This window comes from Mus musculus, chromosome 16 (assembly GCF_000001635.26).
Source record: "Mus musculus strain C57BL/6J chromosome 16, GRCm38.p6 C57BL/6J".
In the NCBI taxonomy this organism is placed as follows: domain Eukaryota; kingdom Metazoa; phylum Chordata; class Mammalia; order Rodentia; family Muridae; genus Mus; species Mus musculus.
Genome location: NC_000082.6, coordinates 55,477,193 through 55,496,573, shown reverse-complemented (window position 1 = coordinate 55,496,573; position 19,381 = coordinate 55,477,193). Strand labels below are relative to the sequence as shown.

At 40.0% G+C, this 19,381-nt stretch overlaps 1 long non-coding RNA gene and 1 other non-coding gene across 4 annotated transcripts in view; one reads left to right on the top strand and one right to left on the bottom strand.

The window, feature by feature from the left end:
• Positions 1-19,381, top strand: part of Gm45968 — a 161,620-nt gene that overhangs the window by 85,884 nt on the left and 56,355 nt on the right. For all 3 annotated transcript variants that reach the window (XR_001782016.2, XR_001782015.1, XR_001782017.1), the window contains exon 2: positions 417-532. This is a non-coding gene — a long non-coding RNA (predicted gene, 45968). The remainder of the gene's footprint in view (positions 1-416; positions 533-19,381) is intronic.
• Positions 1,777-1,843, bottom strand: Mir5118 (microRNA 5118). The gene has a single exon (NR_039578.1). It is a non-coding gene; the product is annotated as a microRNA 5118 (primary transcript).

The window sequence follows — 19,381 nt, the reverse complement described above, 5'->3', positions numbered from 1 at the left end:
TTGAGAACCACAACTTCCATTCTAGCCCCCGCTGTTTCTTACCGGGAGAACATGGGCTGGGACCTCTGTCTTCGACAGAATTTCACCTTCCCAGCGGCATGTCGGTGGCCCAGCATCCCACGAGTCCAAAATCGCAGCCACGAGGCAGAAACATAGAAAGGCACTTCCCTTTTGGCAGTCGAGGAAACAGAGGTACACGGAGTGAGCAGCTTAAATAAGTAGTGCAGAATGGCCTCCGAGCAACCCCCAGGTCCTGCAACCCAGCAGCCGCTAGAACAGCTATTTCTGCAATGTCTGAGCCCCAAATCCACTGAAAGTTACAGCTTTCAATCTTAGCAGCTCTGTTGTGGGCTAGGGCACATAATAAGGTATTGTGTAGCCTGTTCTTTCATTTTCTATCTGCTTCATCACTTCAGGAGGAATGAACATGAAGCGGAGCGACCCCATATGGGCAGGACCACCACGGTATCCTGGTATCAAGGAACAAACAGGAAAAACTCCTGATGAGAAATAAGCCAGACAACAGGATACAGTAAGTGCCCAATGCCGACTTTAAAATAGTTCGTATAACTGACTTTAAAATAGTTCTTATAACTCAGACAGCAAGAAGTAGAATATTTAACAGAGAGAAAGGGAAACATTGTAACTAGAACACAACATCAAAATTGGAGTGAAACGTCCTACATCAAAGAGAAACGGAGCATCTTCACGGGTTGAATGATAAGGAATAACTGCCCAAGTATTTTCACTTCTCAAATACATGAGGAAGATCAGAACTTATGATATTAAAATGTTCCAGATGCTTCAGGCCTCTGGTTGACTCTCACAAACGTAAAATCTGGAAGAGGCCCGGGTCAGGAACTTCTACGTACATCAGATCTGGAGTTGGTAAGAAGGCAGACACGCCTTTCCCTGCAGAGTGAGGTCTATGGACCTGTGATTTCATGTTGTCCCTTGGGATTGTCTTCAATAAGAGACCCACCCAGTTAAAAAACCAACAATAACAACAACAAAAAACCTGATCTGATTTATGTACAAATCAAAAACATTAGTTTACCCAGAAGATTCATATCCAGCAAAACTTTTAGAAGCTTTCAGATATTTTGGGTTCTCTCCATTTCCAGAAGGAGGCAGGGAAGGGCGCCAGGTTGCATCTTCCGTCATTCCTCTTTCCAGACAGGTTTTGAGAAGTAATTAAATCTGAGAAGTAACTCATTTCTAGACACTCTTGGCTGACTTTCACCCCACAGTTTCAACGCTAGCCTGCCAGATGTTTCTGAGGACAGAGTGAAGGATTGGGGGTGAGATGACCATGACAGCAGATATCTGGGGCATGTGAAGAATGCGTGATCCTGGCTCAGCGCCGCTGGGCGTGCTGCTCTTCTTTCCTGTGAATTCGTGGTTCACCCCTGCAGCCTCCACCCAGGAAACCCCGTCCCTCCTAAGCACTTCCCCAGCTCTCCAGCCTGTGTTCCTTCCCGCCCCCCCCCCCAGTATTACCTGTCTACTTCATGCTGTAGTTAGTTGCCTCCCACTGGACTTGGCTCTTATTGTTATTTGAAAGCAACAAGTTATATAAAAGGTATTACATTTTAATAACACTTCTTATCTATCTATCTATCTATCTATCTATCTATCTATCTATCTATCTATCTATCTATCTATCTATCTATCTATCATCTATCTATCTATCTATCTATCTATCTATCTATCTATCCTTTATTTGGTTTCTTTGAGACAGGGTTTCTCTGCGTAGTCCTGGCTGTCTTGGAACTCTCTTTGGAGACCAGGCTGGCCTAACCTTCGAACTCAAGCAGAGATCAGCCAACCTCTGCCTCCTAAGTACTAGGATTAAATGCATGTGTCAGTGTCACCAAGTAGTGCTTTCTTTAATAGCCCCACCCAGCAAGCTCAGTAATTCAACACCATCATCTAAGAGTCTTTTTCCATGTGAGTCTCCTCTTCCCTCCTCTCCCCTATTTCAACTCCTTTGTTTGTACCTCTTTTTTTAAAAAAATATTTATTCATTCACTTATTTTTGCTACTTACGTTACTTATATTGTTCTCTTGATTTGGGCTTCATTTTCTCCTGAGCAGCTTTCAGACTCTTAGAATGTTTGAGGTAGTGAGTCTTTCGAGACCTTCTCTCTCAACCATCTAATCTGAAGATAAACATGCTGAAGCTCAGAGAGGTCACATGGTTCACTGTAGCGCAGAGGCAGAGAAAAAAAAAAAAAAAAAAAAAACCTGGGCAGTTATTCCTCATCATTCAACCCGTGAAGATACTCTGTTTCTCTGTGTTGCAGGACAATGTTTTATGCCAATTATGATGTTGTGTTCTAGTTACGATGTTTCCCTTTCTCTCTGTTAAATATTGGTTGACTTGAATGCAAATAGAAAATGTTAATATTTTAAAAGGAAGGATTTTGGAGGTAGGCAGGACAATGGTTAAGAGCTACCATGACAGAGTAAGCTGGCCAAACTACCTCCTTTCTTCATCTGTGAAATGGGGTCAGCCAAATAGTCCTTATCTCATTGAGCTGATAGAGATATAGGTGAGGGTGATGGAAAGTTTATAGGTTGGACCTTTGTACACGACAAGTGCTTTATGTGTTCTGTAATCACTTTTTCACACGGCTGTGTTTCTCACAGAGCAGAAGACTTTACTCTTACCTTGCCTTCTGATTCAACTCTTAGTGGTGCTGTCTGCTCTCCAAGGACCAAATCTTGGCTCCTTCAAAGGCTTATGGGAACAGTAAAAGTTTGCAGACATATTCATTTGGAAGGACAGCTTGTTCAATTTTACAAACATATGGAATAATAATCCAGTACAAGAAGGAGAACAGTAACATTGTTGTAGATATGTAGAGGATATGTAGAGGATATGGCCGGCTGAGTAGGTGACAGACACTAATTGAAGGTGTGGGTTTATCAGTGGAAAGAAAAATCATTTAGAAAGTCATGGTCAAATTTGTTTTAATGGAACAGATATATTCTCTATAATAAGAGAAAATTGTTTTGTGAATTGGGATGCAGTCTTATTTATTTGTTTATTAATTAATTAATTGTCTTTCTATGTAACTCTAGATATCCTGGAAGCTGCTATATAGACCATGTTAGTCTTGAACTCCCAGAAATCCACCTGCCTCTGCTTCCTAAACGCTGGGATCAAATGTGTGCCCAATATTATAATTCATTTCTTACTTTGATTCCTCATTAAAAATTGAGAAAGCTTCGGAGTTGGAAACATTTTATTTTGGCAATGAACAGCAATTATTCTTTTTTTTAAAAACTATTTTTAAAAAGATTTGTTTATTTATGTATATGAGTGCTCTATCTGTATGCCAGAAGAGGATGTGAGATCTTCTACGTGGTTTCTGGGAAGTGAACTCAGGACCTCTGGAAGAGCAACTAGTGCTCTTAGCTGCTGGGTCATCTCTCCAGTCAAACAGCAGTCATTCTTAAACGACATAGTTATTGGGTTAATAGATTTCTCCCTCTGAAGCCCTTATTTTTTGAGAAGGCTCTTCTTTATTTATTTGCTTAGAGGAAATTTACATTGTTGGAAGAGTTAGGAAGAGAACTGTCACATTGTAAATTATCCAAACTGATCTAATCACAACTCCTTCTCAGGAATAATATCTACCTTGAAAGTAGAGCTTTTCCTGATTCTTCACAAAACAGAGTGTGCATGGGATGCATTGTGAGGGCATCGGGGAGGAATCCTTATTCTTTGATCAGGTGGGAGGCTCTCATCCCATCTCTTTTAGCATCCACCAAAGACTACACTCTGGCTACCTTAACCACACTTTCTGTACTGATGCTTTGTGATTCCCTTTGTTTCTTGTCAGCCTATGATTGTCCTTTAAACTTTTACTTGCTTTTATTTCTACAGTTAAAGGGACTGGGGGCCCTGTGTGGAGGAGAAACCCCGGTAATTAAGGTTGAAGTGTGACATCTGAAAGCCCTGAGCCTGGTGCAAAAGGTCAGACTCTCTTTACCAGCAGGGCTTCTCCTTCACTGACCTTGTCTGGGGAGCTCAAAACCCCCATGTCCTTTACCTTGAGAATGTTGTGTAGTCTTGGCTAGATTACAGGTTTTTTTTTAGCACCTGAGGTTCCTGGGGTGCCTCCCCATGCTAGTGAGGCATCTCAGAACCTTAGCCCGAAGCCAGTGACCTTTGCCCACCCTGGATATTTCTACCTCCTTCCCCAAACTACATAATGCTTGACTCATGCCAATTAAAGTTGATGTGTCTCCCCGAAGCTGATCCTGGAATGTTGCCATTTCCATTTGTACTCCCAGGCCACCCGAAACACTGGTCAGCAACTCTGTTCCTTTGTCCTGATGGGCTAGTGGCCAACGAACCCTGGGGAGAAAGGAGGCCCACAGTCTGGAGGTGTTTAAAACAGAGCAAAATGCTGCCTTTGGCTTTCTCTCCAACTTGAATCCTAGAGGTATTCCATCCGATAAATTCATCGACTCTACCAAAAATGGATATTTGCTTTAAAATCAAGATACAATTATGATATATTATAGAATGCATATAAAATGGGATTTTAGAGTGAGACAAAATTAGTGATTTTATAATAGAAATAATTATTTTGTCAATATTAACAATTAATACTTGTGTTATATTTTAAATCAATGTGACATTTAGAAACAAGGAACTCCCAGTATAGTTCACTTCTATGCTTGAATTTAGTGACAAAATATGAGAAAAAAGATGCCTTATATCAACCTAGACATCCAAATTAAATAGTGTACCATTTGATATCACTGTATCACTCCCATTTATAAATCTCATACACTGATAATGCTAGAGTTTTGTTGAAAGAGGCTTGCATTACTTACCTTCCTTTATGCGTCTTTTGGAGGATTTTAAACCAAGCTAGACAGTTTTGTTTTCAGGTTCTTAAATATTCAGATGAATTAGCTTTATATGTGATGCAAATTATGTAAAGTAGAAACACAAGTGCATTGGCACAATGTTCATCACCCTTCATTTTCAAATTATTTCTCTTACATGTTCTTTTGAAAATATCAGCTATGTCTTCATTTATCACCATTGTAAAATTTGTGGCCCTTAAGAAATTGTGACAAAGTGATCGAAATTTACTTCCTTAAAAAGTTTTTAGACCACACACTGTAGTGTTGATAACTATAGGTACAATATGTCTTATGACTTGTTTATTGGAAAATTATCCTTGAACATCTACCCCACTTTCTCCTGATGCTGGCAGCTGCCGTTCTGATCTCTGTTTCTGTGAACTTGACTTGAATATAGATATATTCCTAAATAGAAACCACTCCGTTTGTATAATGTTACTTGTTTTATAAAACATTACACATTTGTTCAAGGCCAACCATTTGGTATTGGACAACTGATTTGTATGTTCTCCCCTGGGGGAAGACTGTCTCTCCCACCCTCAGCAGTCTTTGTCTATAGTTCTTTGTGCGGGTTGAGGCCACAAGGGCTTTCACCTATCCCTTTTGGAGTGTCTACTGCTATCCTTGGTCAGCCCATGCTTAGGCAGTCAAGTTGTTGCAAATTTGTGAGCATATCGTCTGACATTACTGGGAGAAACAGTCTCACAGCAAATTCCCTGATTCTCTGGCTCTTGTAATCTTTCCCTGTTCTGCAGTGTCCCATGAACCTCACATGTGGGGATTGTTTTTAGATATATCCATTATCTCCACAACATGGCATTTCAGTTGGTTGTGGTTTTTTTGTAATGCTCTGTGTCTGTTGCAAAGAGAAGTTTTCTTGATGAGGGGTAGGTAAAGACTATATTTATCTGTGGGTACAAGAACAAATACTTATAATGCAGTTTGGAATTGTCTTAGCTTAGAAACAGTAGTTGTAGGCTTTCCTTTAAGACCCATCACTTCAATAGCACTGAGTAGTTAGCTTGGTTTCCAGCATCAAGCATGGATTCCCTTTGATGAGCTGGCTTGAAGTCCAATTAGAGAGCTGTTGGTTACGTCTGAGGCATGTGTGCCACTATTGCACTGCTAAGGTTATTGTGCCATGCTGGTCATTTTTGTGATTCATAAACATTACACCTGGATAAGACTGTTGGTTTTGAAAGATCCTGACAGAATGTAAAAGGACACAGAAGCCCTGAAATTGGCAAGATAGATGTCAGTGTTAGCAGAACTAGCTTCACTGATTTAGAAAAATAGAGGTGCACAATGCTCTGGCCACTCCTTGAACCTGTGTGTTTGCCAATGTTCCTGACCAGGTGTGTGCCCATTGCTGAACCTTCATTAGGCTCTTTCCTTGCCTCCCTCCCATACCCATTTCTTGAAGAATCAATCATTTTAGAATAGATATTGTTTAGATCTGGAAATCCCCTACTCTCCCCCTTCTCCTTTCTCCCCTGAGGGCCTATAAAAACTGGGACCTCTTTCCCCTCGAGGTTAACTCCTCTACCCCTGCGTGGGATATGAGTCGTCCCCAGAGCTCTGGCTTTCCCCGAATAAAGCTTCATGTGGTTTGCAACAAGCTCGGTCTATCGTGAGTTCTTGGGTGTCCGCTATTGTCCTGAGGCCTGAGCGAGGGGCTCCTTTTGGAGTCTTTCAGTTTCTTCCCTCCTTTGAAAGCTTGCATGACATCTTTTGGTGGCATGTACTCAGGGAGGAGACATTTAGACATCAGTTCTAGCTCAGGAGCCTCTGGGCCCTGTATCTGAAGTATATGATGCCTTCAAAAAAAATAGAAACTTACTTTTCATCTCTGGGTGGTGCAACCAAGGGAAATGGCAATAGTCTGTAAGGTTTCAGGAATCTCTTGGATAATCCTGGGAAACAACTCAAAAGAGGGCTTCCCATGTTAGATTTGTTAGATGATCTTTGGATCTTGGAGGGAGCATTATCCGTCTAGATGAGAAAATTTCATTTAAACCATATATCTGTATTTATACAATGACTTGTATGTATTTTAGTTTTGTTGTGGGGGAGGTGGTAGATAGTTAATAGTCTAAGTGCTTTAACTTTTTAAGATATTGTTACTGTTATTTTACCGTTCTTCCCTTTTCATCTTTATTCATCTTTCTTCTTCTCTCTAATTAGAGGCTCATTAATTTCCCCATTTTTCTGATCAGATTATTTGTTTCCTGCTATTCCCACCGGTTGTGGGAAATATTAAAAAGAACTGCACCATTTGTGCAATACCCAGCTACTCTCTGCCCGGGTTCTCTCCACCTCTGGGCTAGCCCCATAAGGCAGTCTTTCCAGCTCCAGTTTGCTCACCTCAGTGCCACTTCTGCCTTCTCAGCCATCTACCCCTTTTGGCTAGTTGTTCCAAATCCCTTTAATCCAGCAAACCAAAACTCTAGAAACTTATAATTAATCAGTCAGATTTATATATCAATAAATTCTCAATTCACAAGATGCCCACACAATAATTTCAGAGGCAATTGATAATGATATAAATTGCCCACCTAGTTAAGACAAATTGTCCTGTAATTATCCATCCCTTATAAGATAGCCATAGCTACCTGTGGCTATTTAAGGCCACGCTGTATCTGGATCGTCCTTTTCTTCATTTATCTTCCTTCCTTTTCCCTCTGTTCTCTCTCCCTCCGTCTCTCTAAAATCCCCGGCCGGCCTCCCTTTTCCACTGCCGAATCTCAGGCTCCTACCTCACCTTGTGCCTGCCCTCACCTGCATATAGACAGCAGTCCACACCCACCTACATTGTTCCTCACCTTCTATATTCTGACAATAGTCCCTTTTTACTTTCTGGGTTTCTGTAGTCGGTTCAGGCTATGTACTCACACCTGAAAGTTTGGAGCTAGGAGCCTCCTATGAGAAAGAACATGAAGAATTTGTCTCTTAGGGTCTGCGTTACCTCACTTTATATGATCTTTCCTAGTTCAATCTATTTACCTGCAACGTTCATGATTTCAATTTTCTTTACAGCTAAATCATATTTTGTAGTATATATGTACCATATTTTTTGCTATTCATTCATCTTAGAAGAACATTTAAGTTGTTTCCATTTCTTAGCTATTGTGGCTAAAGCAGCAATGAACATGTCTGAGCGAGGGACTGTGGGAGAGTATGTTGGTTGAGTTTGTTCAGCATATGTCAAGGAATTATACTGTGATTTATTTACTGTCTATATATTTTTAAAGATGAATTGTTATTATTTACTTTTTGAGATTATAATGTAATTACACCATTTCTCTCCTTCCCTTTCTACTCTAAAACAGCTCTGTGTGTTCTTCTTGTTCTTTTTCAAATTCCTGGCTTCTTTATTTATTATTATTATTACTATTACTATTATTATTGTTATTTTGGTTTTATGAGACAGGGTTTCTCTGTATAGCCCTGGCTGTCCTGGAACTCACTTTGTAGACCAGGCTGGCCTCGAACTCAGAAATCTGCCTGTCTCTGCCTCCCCAGTGCTGGGATTAAAGGCGTGCACCACCACGCCTGGACTTTATTTTTTTAAACACTACACACACACACACACACACACACACACACACACACAGAGTCAGTCCCTATAATATTACTTGTATGCATATATTTTCAGGACTAACTATTTGGTATTGGGTAATCAATTGGCGTGCTCTTCCCTGGGGAAGACTATTTCTCCTACTTTGCATCCTTTAAATGACTATTTAATGAAATTTGTCCTTTAACAATTTCACACATAAACATAATACATACTGGCTACTCTCACCCATTTCCCTATTATGAATATCTGTCCCCTGTACAAATTTCTTTCTTTCAAGAATTACTTATTTATTTTATGTATATGAGTGCACTATCACTGTCTTCTGACATACCAGAAGAGGGCATCTGATTCCATTACAAATGGTTGTGAGCCACCATGGGAATTGAACTCAGGACCTTTGGAAGAGTAGTCAGTGCTCTTAACTGCTGAGCCATATCTTCAGCCTGACAAATTTATTTCTTAGATTCACATCTATTTGTTTTGTTTTGTGAGCCATTGAGTTTAAGTAAGGCCATCTCTATGACCGTGGGTTTGGAGTTATCCACTAAAGTCTGGTAGGCTTTAGATACAACTGAAGATAGTTGTTCTGGCTCTCCCAGAGTGTAACTGTAGTGAACAGTCATGAGGTATGGCCTCATGAGCTATGTTGTAATTGTAATGTAGAGAGGGTGCCATTTTTAAGCCCTTCACCTTATCTTCTGATTATTTCTTACTTCCATTGCCCTCTTCTTCATTGTTCGTCAGTACTTAAATGAAAGTAATTAGAGGGTGTGATGTCTTGTTTTGGTTGGAGAACTCAACTGTTACTTAATCTCAGCATCTTATGCAGCCATGAGCCTCTGAGGGCACTACTGTTCACTGCAAAAAAGTAGCTTCTCTGATTACGTTTAAGAGTAGCTTTCATCAATGTGTAAGAACTTAGATATTTAGAAGGCAATTTAGTGTTATGTCAACTTAGTTAAACAGCCATAGAAAATTCCCCTCTTGGGCCTCTGGCCTCCTTAGGCCTGGGCTTTTACTGAGGCTACAGTACCTGACTTGGATTCTCTCCCATAAGGCAGCCTCAAGTCCAGTTAGTGGGTGGTTACCCCACAACAATCAGGCCACTATTGCCCAGGTGGACACACATTGGCAGGCTTTTGTTTGTTTTTCTTAGGGCTCACATATGGGTAAGATGATGCATGCATTGACTCATACTTAGATCGTTCCTATAGTTTGCTGATTGTGAATAATTCTAAGGTCAACACGAGAGTGGTAGTGATTTTTGGAATTTTGACTTAATTTTTTTTCTTTTGTATTTATATATTCTGAAATGGGATCACTGAACCATACATTAGATTTATTTTTAATTTTTTCTTTTGAAGATCAACCATATTATTTTCCACTAAGGTTGTACTAGTTTGCATTCCCACTCCAAATGCTCAAGGGCTCTAGTTTCAAGCTCTACAATTGCTATTTTCCGGATGCAAACTCTCAGAAGAGAACAGACGGAAAAAGTTTTATAACACTGGGATAGGCAATGATTTCTTGGTTGTGATATCCAAAGAACAAGCAGCAAGGAAAAGGAGGGCTGCCACAGACTTCCAAACTCCTGTACAGCAAAGAACACTGATAGCAAAATGGGAAGGAAACACATAAAATGGGTAAGGTACCTGATAGTGTGAGCCATATATCAGACGGAGTTCATGTTCACTATCGTATATTTCTACCATCGAGTCACAAGCGAATCATCACACAATGAGGAAGCCAGAGTGTCTGAGCAGCCATTTCTCTAAAGACAACATACAAATGGTCATCAGGTATATTACAAGGCCTCCAGCATTACTAATCCTCAGAGGCATGCAAATCCAGGCTACAATGAGAGCCACCTTATACCACTTGGCAAGACTATTAGGAAAGCAGACAAACAAGATACAAAGTGAAGTTTCTCTTTTAACAGAAAAGAACATATTTTTTAAAAAAAATCTATTCATTTACTTAAAATTATGTGCAAGGATGCACTCTATTGATAAGCATACATGTTTCAAGTTTAGTACAGTTGGAAAGTTTTTGGAAAACAAAAAATTGGGTATCATCAGTGAGTATGGTATTCTTTAAGTACTTTGTCATAGAACTCTTTCACATGTAGTAGTCAGAATAAGGGACAGTTCCATGGTTATACTCCAGCTCATCGCAAATTATTGTTGTGGTACTGTTTTTCTTAAATCAGTTACATGGCTGACATTCAGCAGCGCTTTGTGCATGTCTGTTTCATCTGTTATAATTGCTTGCCTTTGCATAATGGAGTTTATAAATTCTGTGTGATTTGCTTTCTCTATGACGTATGCTGGATGTCATTATGACTCCATCAACAGCTTATACTACATTTATACACTCATGCATATGCATAATAGACAATAGTTATGAATAGAATAAATCTCTGGATAAACTCTTTGTGTGACTGCTCTCAAGAAAATTAGTGTACTGCATTATATTTTATTATAGGTAGTTTGTGTGTGTGCTCCTGAGTGTGGTGCATATGCATATGTGTGGATATGGAGGCCAGAGGACAACCTCCAGTGTTGTTCCTAAGGAGTTGTTCACTTTTTATTTTTATTACTTTTTAATTTTTTGGGATTTGAGAATATAATTACCCCATTACATTCTTTCCTTTCCTCTCCCCAAACTCTCCCATATAATCTTATTTTTCCTCTCTCAAATTTATTGCCTCTGCTTTTATTAAAGCATTTGGTATTTTAGAAGAACACACGAACTATATATCAAATCACCTTGGTTTTTTTGTGGTTTTGTTTTTGTTAACTTTGGAAATGGTACCTCACATTGGCCTAAAGTTCATCAACTAGGACAGGCAGTGTTTCGATTAGAAGCTTACTACCATGCCTAGCTTTGTGTGTGTGTGTGTGTGTGTGTGTGTGTGGCAAGCACTTTACCAATTGATTCATCTCATTAGGCCAAGTGCTTTTATATATGCCGTATTTTAAGTCTAGAGTATTCTATAAACACCAAATGATAATTTTATCCAACTTTGTGGAAAACTTCCTATACTGAACAATGCTCATTTCTCCAAATCTGCAACATTTTTCTATCTCCCAATAGTATTTTCTAGCAAGACATTGAACTTTAGTTTGTAGTCATATTATTTTGCCTATATTCTGTCAGTTAACTTTATTTGGGAAGAATGATATTTCCCATGCTATATGATTTCCCCTAACTTAAGTAAGAGACTCATGTTTAATAAAATAATATAAGCCCTACATTAAACAATTGAATGGGATTTTAAACTCCCACGCCAAACCAAACCAAACCAAACCAAACCAAACCAAACCAAACCAAACCAACCTCATGCACAATTGTTTTATCTTCTGTTAGTTCATGTCCTAGTAATTATGATGGTCACATGGTCTAAGCATGGAATTTCCTTCATTGGCTCATGCCTTTGATGGTCAAATGGTTTGAAAATGGAATGTCCTTCACTGGCCCATACCTTTGAGCACGTGGTCCCTAATGTAGTTTTGAGAGTTGTGAAACCCCTAAGAGGTGATATTCTGCTGGAGAAAGTGAGTCACTGAGGGTAGAACTTAAGGTTTAGTAGCTTAGCCCTACTGCCTGTCTGTCCTCGACTTCCTGACTGCAGAAGCAGTGAAGAGCCACCTCATACAGTCAGCATGGTAGACTATATCTCTCTATAAACTGTAAGCCAAAATAAGCCCTTCATTTTTTTAATTGTTTCTTGTTCCTGTTTGATCGTAGTTGTGAGAAAAGTAACTAATGCAGGTGGCTTTCAAATTACTATTAACTAATATTTTAAGGATGAGATTAATCTTAAAAATATTGCTTATATAATCTTATAGCGATTATAAAGACATATAATGTCTCCATGATTTTTAACAATTTTGGCTAATTCTTGTCCAGTTAAATCCTTATTGTTTTTAGATATCAATATAACTGAGTTACTTGGAATAAAAGCAGAAAAAATTATTTGGGACAAAAACATAAAGTCTATTATTATTTTGCTTCTGTATATTATCTGAGGCAATATATTTAGACAATTTCCATAATCTTATTATAGAACTTTTTAAAAAGCTAATGGCGGAGAAGTAGAATGCACTTGGTATGCCCATTGCTCAATTTCCATAATGATCACAGAATGACATATCTTTATCTCTACCTCTCTACTCACCTATATCCCAGATTGTTTAAGATAAATTTTCAGACAGCATGTTTTATGTATATACATTTCAGCATATAGCTCTAACAGTGAATATAATTCTCAGCTCAAAACCCAATACATTTTAAGAATTAAGGTCCTAGTTAAGGTTTCTGTTGGTGTGATAAAACACCCAGCAAAAATCACTTAGGAGGAAAGTGTTTATTTCAGCTTACAGTTCCCGTCCTTAGTCCTCTCCAAGGGAATTCAGGGTAAGAATGCAGAGAAACCCGGAGGCAGGAAATGGAGCAGAACCCATGGAAGAATGCTTAGGGGATTGCTTCTATGACACGCTCAGCTTGCTTTCTTATACAACTCAGAACCACCAGCATAGGGGCGGTACTGCCCACAGTGGGCAGGGCCCACCCACATCAATCAAGAAAACCAAGAGGATTCCCACAGACTGTCCTGCAGGGTAATCGTATGAAGGCATTTTCTCAATTGAGATTCCCCCTCCCAAATGACTCTAGCTTGCTTGTGTCAAGCTGAAAAAATGCTAGCCAGGACAATTGGCCCCTTGTCAAATTGACACATCAATACATTACTATTAAACCATAACTTTTCTCTTTTTGTTCATCCCCAATATCTCATATTAATATCAATATATTTCAACTTTTGAAAGTCCCCCAGTCTGTAAAATTTTAATATTTAAATCCATTTAAAATATCGGAAGACTCTTTCAAAGTTCACAACCTCTCTAAACTATCCAAAATGTCTTTAAAGTATCCAAAGTATTTCTGAAATATCATATCTCCCTAAAATCCCAAAATTTCTATAAAATTTCAAAGTCTCTTAACTGTAGGATCTTAGAAAACAAAAACACAAGTTAAATACATTCTTATTCCAAGATGGAATAACCAGGGCATAGTCAAAATCAAAACTGGACAGTGTAGAAAGTTCAGTGCTTGACCCCCCTGGACTTAACATTCTCTGAACCCCAAAAGGCTGTGAAAAGTGTCATTCTCTGGCTTTGTCCATTAAAAGCACAGTTTGTCTTTAGGTTCAGGTCTGCTCTATTCCATAGCCACTTCCATCCTTGGTGCTTATCCTATTCCATGGTACTGGCATCTCCCGAATGTAGGGGTGTACAGTACAATGGGGATGCACCCCCCCAACAGCCTCTCCTAGGCTCTATGCAGGTGCTTCAGTCCTGCCATACTGGGCCATGCCTCAATTTCTCTCCATGTCCCTTTCAATACTGGGGCTACTGAAAATGAGGCTGTACCTTCATCAATAGCCTTTCCTGCCTACTCACAGTGTCAAGCCTCGCCTGCTCTCCATGGCTGCCATGCTGTCAAAACCAAGGACCATCTGGGAGGCTCTGATGCATTATGAAGTTCAGCCACTGCCCCAATATACGGCTTTGGCTTCCTTCGAGTCACAGCTTCTGTGTGCTGACTCAGAAAACACTTCCCAGACGATCGGATCTCAAATGATGGTGGTCTCTTCTTAATTACCACTAATCTCTTAGGTTTAGCTAACCAGGATAAACTGCAAAGCTAAAGTTCTACTTCAGCGTTTCTGGTTACTTAACCAAGTCTTCTGCTCCAGTTGACCAGTACCATAGATTCTTCATTCAAAATATCACACAAATAGCCCCAAATAGAGTATTTGTTCCTCTTTGAAACTTCACAGGCTTCCTTCCATCATTTGCATCTCTCTCAACACCCTTATCTTCCAAGCTCCCATGGAACAGCCCACTGAGCTCTGAGTACACATGGGCTTTGCTAGTTTCAAACATCTTCTGTGGTCCTCCTCAAACCAACACAGACAGGTCTGTCATAGCAATACTCCACTCTTTTGTATTAATTTCTGTCCTAGGATTTCTATTTCAGTGACAAAACTCAGACCAAAAGCAACGTAGCTAAGAAATGGATCATCTTTTTCTAAACCATATTTACTGGCAAAGCCCTTTGGGATTGGTAGAAAAAGAAATATGTGTGGCTGAGAGACATAAATTTGAAAGTTGGTCTGGTCTGGTATAAACGATATTTAAAACTGTGTGGAAAAAAAGAAAAGGTGAAATAGATCATACATGAGAAATGAAAAGAGATCAGAATATCTTTAAGCAGGGCCGGAGATAATCAATCAATCAATCAATCAATCAATCATTCAAGTGTGTAGCTCTGAGGCCTTGGGTAGAGGAGAAATGAGTGGAGGGAGGGAGGGTGGTTTGCTGCTGTGTGATTTACTGAAACAAGGAACGCAAAACACATGATACGTCGTGGCTAAGCTTCTCTACCTGGACACCTTCTGCTTTTGAGTGTGCTGCCAACTTTTCTGAGTCTCGGTTGCGCCATCTTTGACTATCCTGAAAGGAGATACGAATGGTGAGGAAGGAGGACTTCGGATGGGAAGCTGCAATTGTTGCCTCAGCACTAGAGGATGGGAGGTGTGGAGATAAGGGCAGAGCCGATCTCCTATCAACTCTAAAATCTTACAGAATATGAACATATGCACAGTGATATTTAACAGCTCAAGATGATAGGTTACTTTTCTTCTTCTGAATCACGTTCGAGCTATCAGGTCGTCAGTACTTAATTCTGGCTATTGGGAATATGAATGTCAAGGGGAACTGAGTACATATGGGGAACTGAATACATATGGTAGCAACTGTATTGTAGAGTAGATAAGGCTGAGATGGCGTGCCCCAAAGAAGCTGCTGGAGAGAACTGTCAAGGCTGTGACCCTGAGAACTGTGAGACCTGAGAATGTGACCCTGAGAATATTGTAGGATCGTCGGAGTTTAGAGGTTAAATCTGAATCCCGCTGTTCTTATTCAGTGACATCCATAAGGACACTTTGCCTTGTCCTCATACCACAGAACCATCTGAGACCACAGGTCAGACCAGGGTCTTTTACCTTCATTCTGAACACAGTGTCTGGGATACACTCTGCCTTCTGACCACACAGTCATATTTCACACTACGGGGTGACAAAGGCCGAGAAAGGGAGTCCTCTGCCACAGGGCGTTGCCATGCCCGCGGTGCTGAGCCTCCAGCTGGCTTCTACTCAAATCACTATGAGTGTGTGGTGCAGAGTCAATTGTTACTTACAGATCACGCGTTCTTCGCCTAATTCCACCTAGATCCACGGAGTGTTTGCAGGCAAAGGTTTTTTTTTAATCTTTTACAATTTCAATTCTGTGCGACTGATTGATTAACACGGTAACACGAACAAACACGAAGCAGAGGAGCTTCAGGTGACACATTCAATTAACGCCATTCAGGCAGGAAAGGTAAGCATTCTGGTACAAGACAGTTACGGATTGCAGGTTAATGAATGTAGCAGCATGCTTTCAGAGATCTTCGAGTGTTAGTCTATAACACGTGGCCACAGTCAGTCAGCTCAGAAGAGGGTAGGTGCAGGCTGGGAAGGGCGTCAGAATAATAGCAGTTTTTGTTTTGTATGCAGGCCATATTAGATAGACTTACTAAACTTAATCTGACCCCTAGTGGCACCTTGTGTTAATGAGCACATTTGAATTCCACTCCGATTTTTTTTTCTTTTTGTGGGAGGCCTATCATTTTTGTCATATTCGCCTGAGTAAAAAAAACCTTACAGCTGATCTGTTGGGGCAAGTGTCCAGTAATATTCTTTATTTTATAAATTTATTTTTATAAATAAGGGGACTGAGGCTGTGTTTAGTGATTTGAACGAAGCTTTAGAATTAATCAAAAATTCACTAAAGATAGAATTCAGATTATAGGTTTTGATGTTGTAAAGGGGATACCATCAGCTGTGCAATATTATACACAGATATTTAAAGTTACTGATAAGGAAAATATTAGAGCTACGAGAAATTAATGGGTCTTGGGATAACAGATGCCTATGCATTTGTGACTTGGTATCAAAATGTTTTATCTCAGAATATATTTTTGGAACTGTCAAAGTCAAAATTACTGACTAATGGACATATAAAGGGTGAATATCTTAGATCTTTTTCTCTTGGAAATAATATAACCATCCTAAAATATATTAGCAAGTGAAGCCATTTTGATGATTGAATCAGTAACAATTTTATCACATAATTCAATACTCGATCAACAATCTTGTCCAAATTGGGCTGATGTATGTCTCTTTGTGTGTGCACACAATTCTGGCATTTTAAATGAAATCACAATGTTTAATAGTTGAAAGAGGGCAGGCTTCCTGCCTGAGTGGTAGGGTAGAATTTTCAGTGTTACTGTTCGAATCTAACAGGGTCTCCACTGGCTCGTATGTTACCTCCCTTTAAAACCTTTAGGACATGCGACCCAGCTGGAGCAAGTAAGTAATGGTGGGTGGTTCTTGAAAGTATCTTCTGTGAAACCTTTTCCTGTTATCCCTTCTGTCTTTTGTCCTCCATGAAGATGCTCCCTGTCCCATGTTCTTGCTGAAGATTACAGAGCCAAACATCTGTGGATTGAAATCTCCAAATCTCTGAGCAAAACAACAACAACAACAACAACAACATTCCATTCTTAAGTTGCTCCTTTAGGGTATTTGGCCTTTAAACAATGATTATATTTGTTTCCACCATCCCTGTAACAAATCGTACATGCCTACTTAAAAGAAGCACATATCTATTCTCCTCCATCTCTGAAGGTAAGAAATCCAGGATATATTTAAAGGCACATCAGTGTGTCAGTGGCTATTTTAAAGCTAGCCCTGCCTCCTCCTGAAGGCTCCAGGAAGATCCCACTTTAGGGGTCACCAGCACTTCTTGGTTGTCAATCACCTTCCGTCGTATCATCTCTATTCTGTAATGAAATGTCCTCTTTATAAGAATGGAGAGGCAGAGAAGAAAGATAAATGTTTAAGAGCACTGGCAGCTCTGATGGAGGACCTGGGTTCGGTTCCCTGCACCCACAACTATCTGTAACTTAAGTCCCGGGGATCTGGCATCCTCCTCTGGCCTCTGACAGCATCACACACAGTATGTATATGATCACACTGAAAAAATCTGGATAAGCCAGGCTATTCTTGCCATCCGAGAAATTCTCAGCCATGCTGACCAAGTCCCTTGTTGCAAGTAAAGTAATGTCCACGGGTTCAAGAGATAAAGATGAGGACATGCTGGGGGGACTCCTTATTAGTCAGTCATCATCTCTTCCATGCTTTGTGATCATGGTCAGCTCCTTTGCAGAACTTGTCATGAGGAGAAATGTAAAGGATACAATGTCTATAGAAAACCATCTAGAAGCCATACATAATTACTCATGGTCCCTTCTTTCCCCTCAGATCTGATAGTGAAAGGCACAGCATCAGAAATTCACATGATGTAGGGCGTTTCCATTTCTTGTGTTCAAGTTCTGAGATCTGAGATTATCATGTAGTAGATGGAGTGGGACAACAACGCTTGACTTACCAATTTCTCATTCTGTCTCTCCAGAGAGACGGCTTCCTCTCTCTCCCACCCCCTGAAAGACACACCTTGCATTTTGATTCGGAAACTTGATTACTTTCTTTCATCAGATTGTCCTTGTAGTTTGCATAGATAAAACTTCATTGCTGGTAATCAAATTAATTGCCTTTTAAAATAATTATGTCCTGCGGCAATCAATCCCACCCGGCTACAGATGGCAGGCAAAGTGTGTGCTGCATGCAGGCATGGTGAAATATAAACTGGGTTCAACTTTAGCCTCTTTTACAGTTTCTGCTCCGCTATGGCTTTGGTGTACTTAGGCGGCCAGAGAGCTCTGCAGTTTGGTCTATAGGTTTCATCTCCATCTTAAAAAAAAAAATCAGTGCTAATTTAGAGAAGACGTGTGGGGCAGATCTCATAACTCCTTGGTAAAGTTGACCACTTGATTGTAATGAGTGATTGAAGTCTCACTGAAGACCTTCCTTAGAGACACCATAAGCTATAGGGAATCCCGACTGTCCGGTAGATCAACATGACCTTCGAAAGTTAATCAGTGTGGCCTGGGGTTTTCCATCTTAATTTTCATTCCTTCAGATATGCAAACACCAATTTTCCCAGGGTAACACCCAATGCTTTGTGGGCTACCGCATGGGTGGAAGTGAGGCATATCTGCAAATGCCAGGTCTTGGAGAGATTTTCTCTAAGGTGTAATCTGACATCTTGAGAGAAAAGTGAATAAAGAAAGGCAGGTATTTATTGGCATTTAAAAAAGATTTACCCTTGAATCCAACACTGACATGGTCTGCGGACGTTTCTCTGTGCAGCAGGCTCCCCTACGTGACCTTTCATTTTTCAGACACACATTCACATCAAACTCTCACTCACTGGCTCTGTGACCAACGATTCTGTGAAGCTATTAAGCTATTAAACAGACCTGGGTCCCCTCAAACAGGAGACGAGGAATTTCTGTAATTCTGCAATCCTGTAATTTCTGCAATTCGTTGTGTTAATAACATGGCTATTGGTAAAGATAACTTCATCAGTGGAAAAAAAAGTCGTAATAAGTATGAAGATGGAGGTGGCAGATAGGCAAATGTACCAGCCTTGAGTGAAGCAACAGGAGACAGAGATACAGTTCTTAGCTGCAGGGAGTCCACACTGGGAAAGTGTGGACTGGAAATGATGGCCCAGCACTAGCTAATGCCTTTCTTTGGCACCTCATTATTGTCAGACAGCCATGAAGATTTTCTCAGCTCAAAATTTCTGTGATTCCTCATCGCACATTTTTGTTTGAACTCTGTGTACTTTCTTTTTTTTTTATTATTTATTTTTTTATTAGGTATTTTCCTCGTTTACA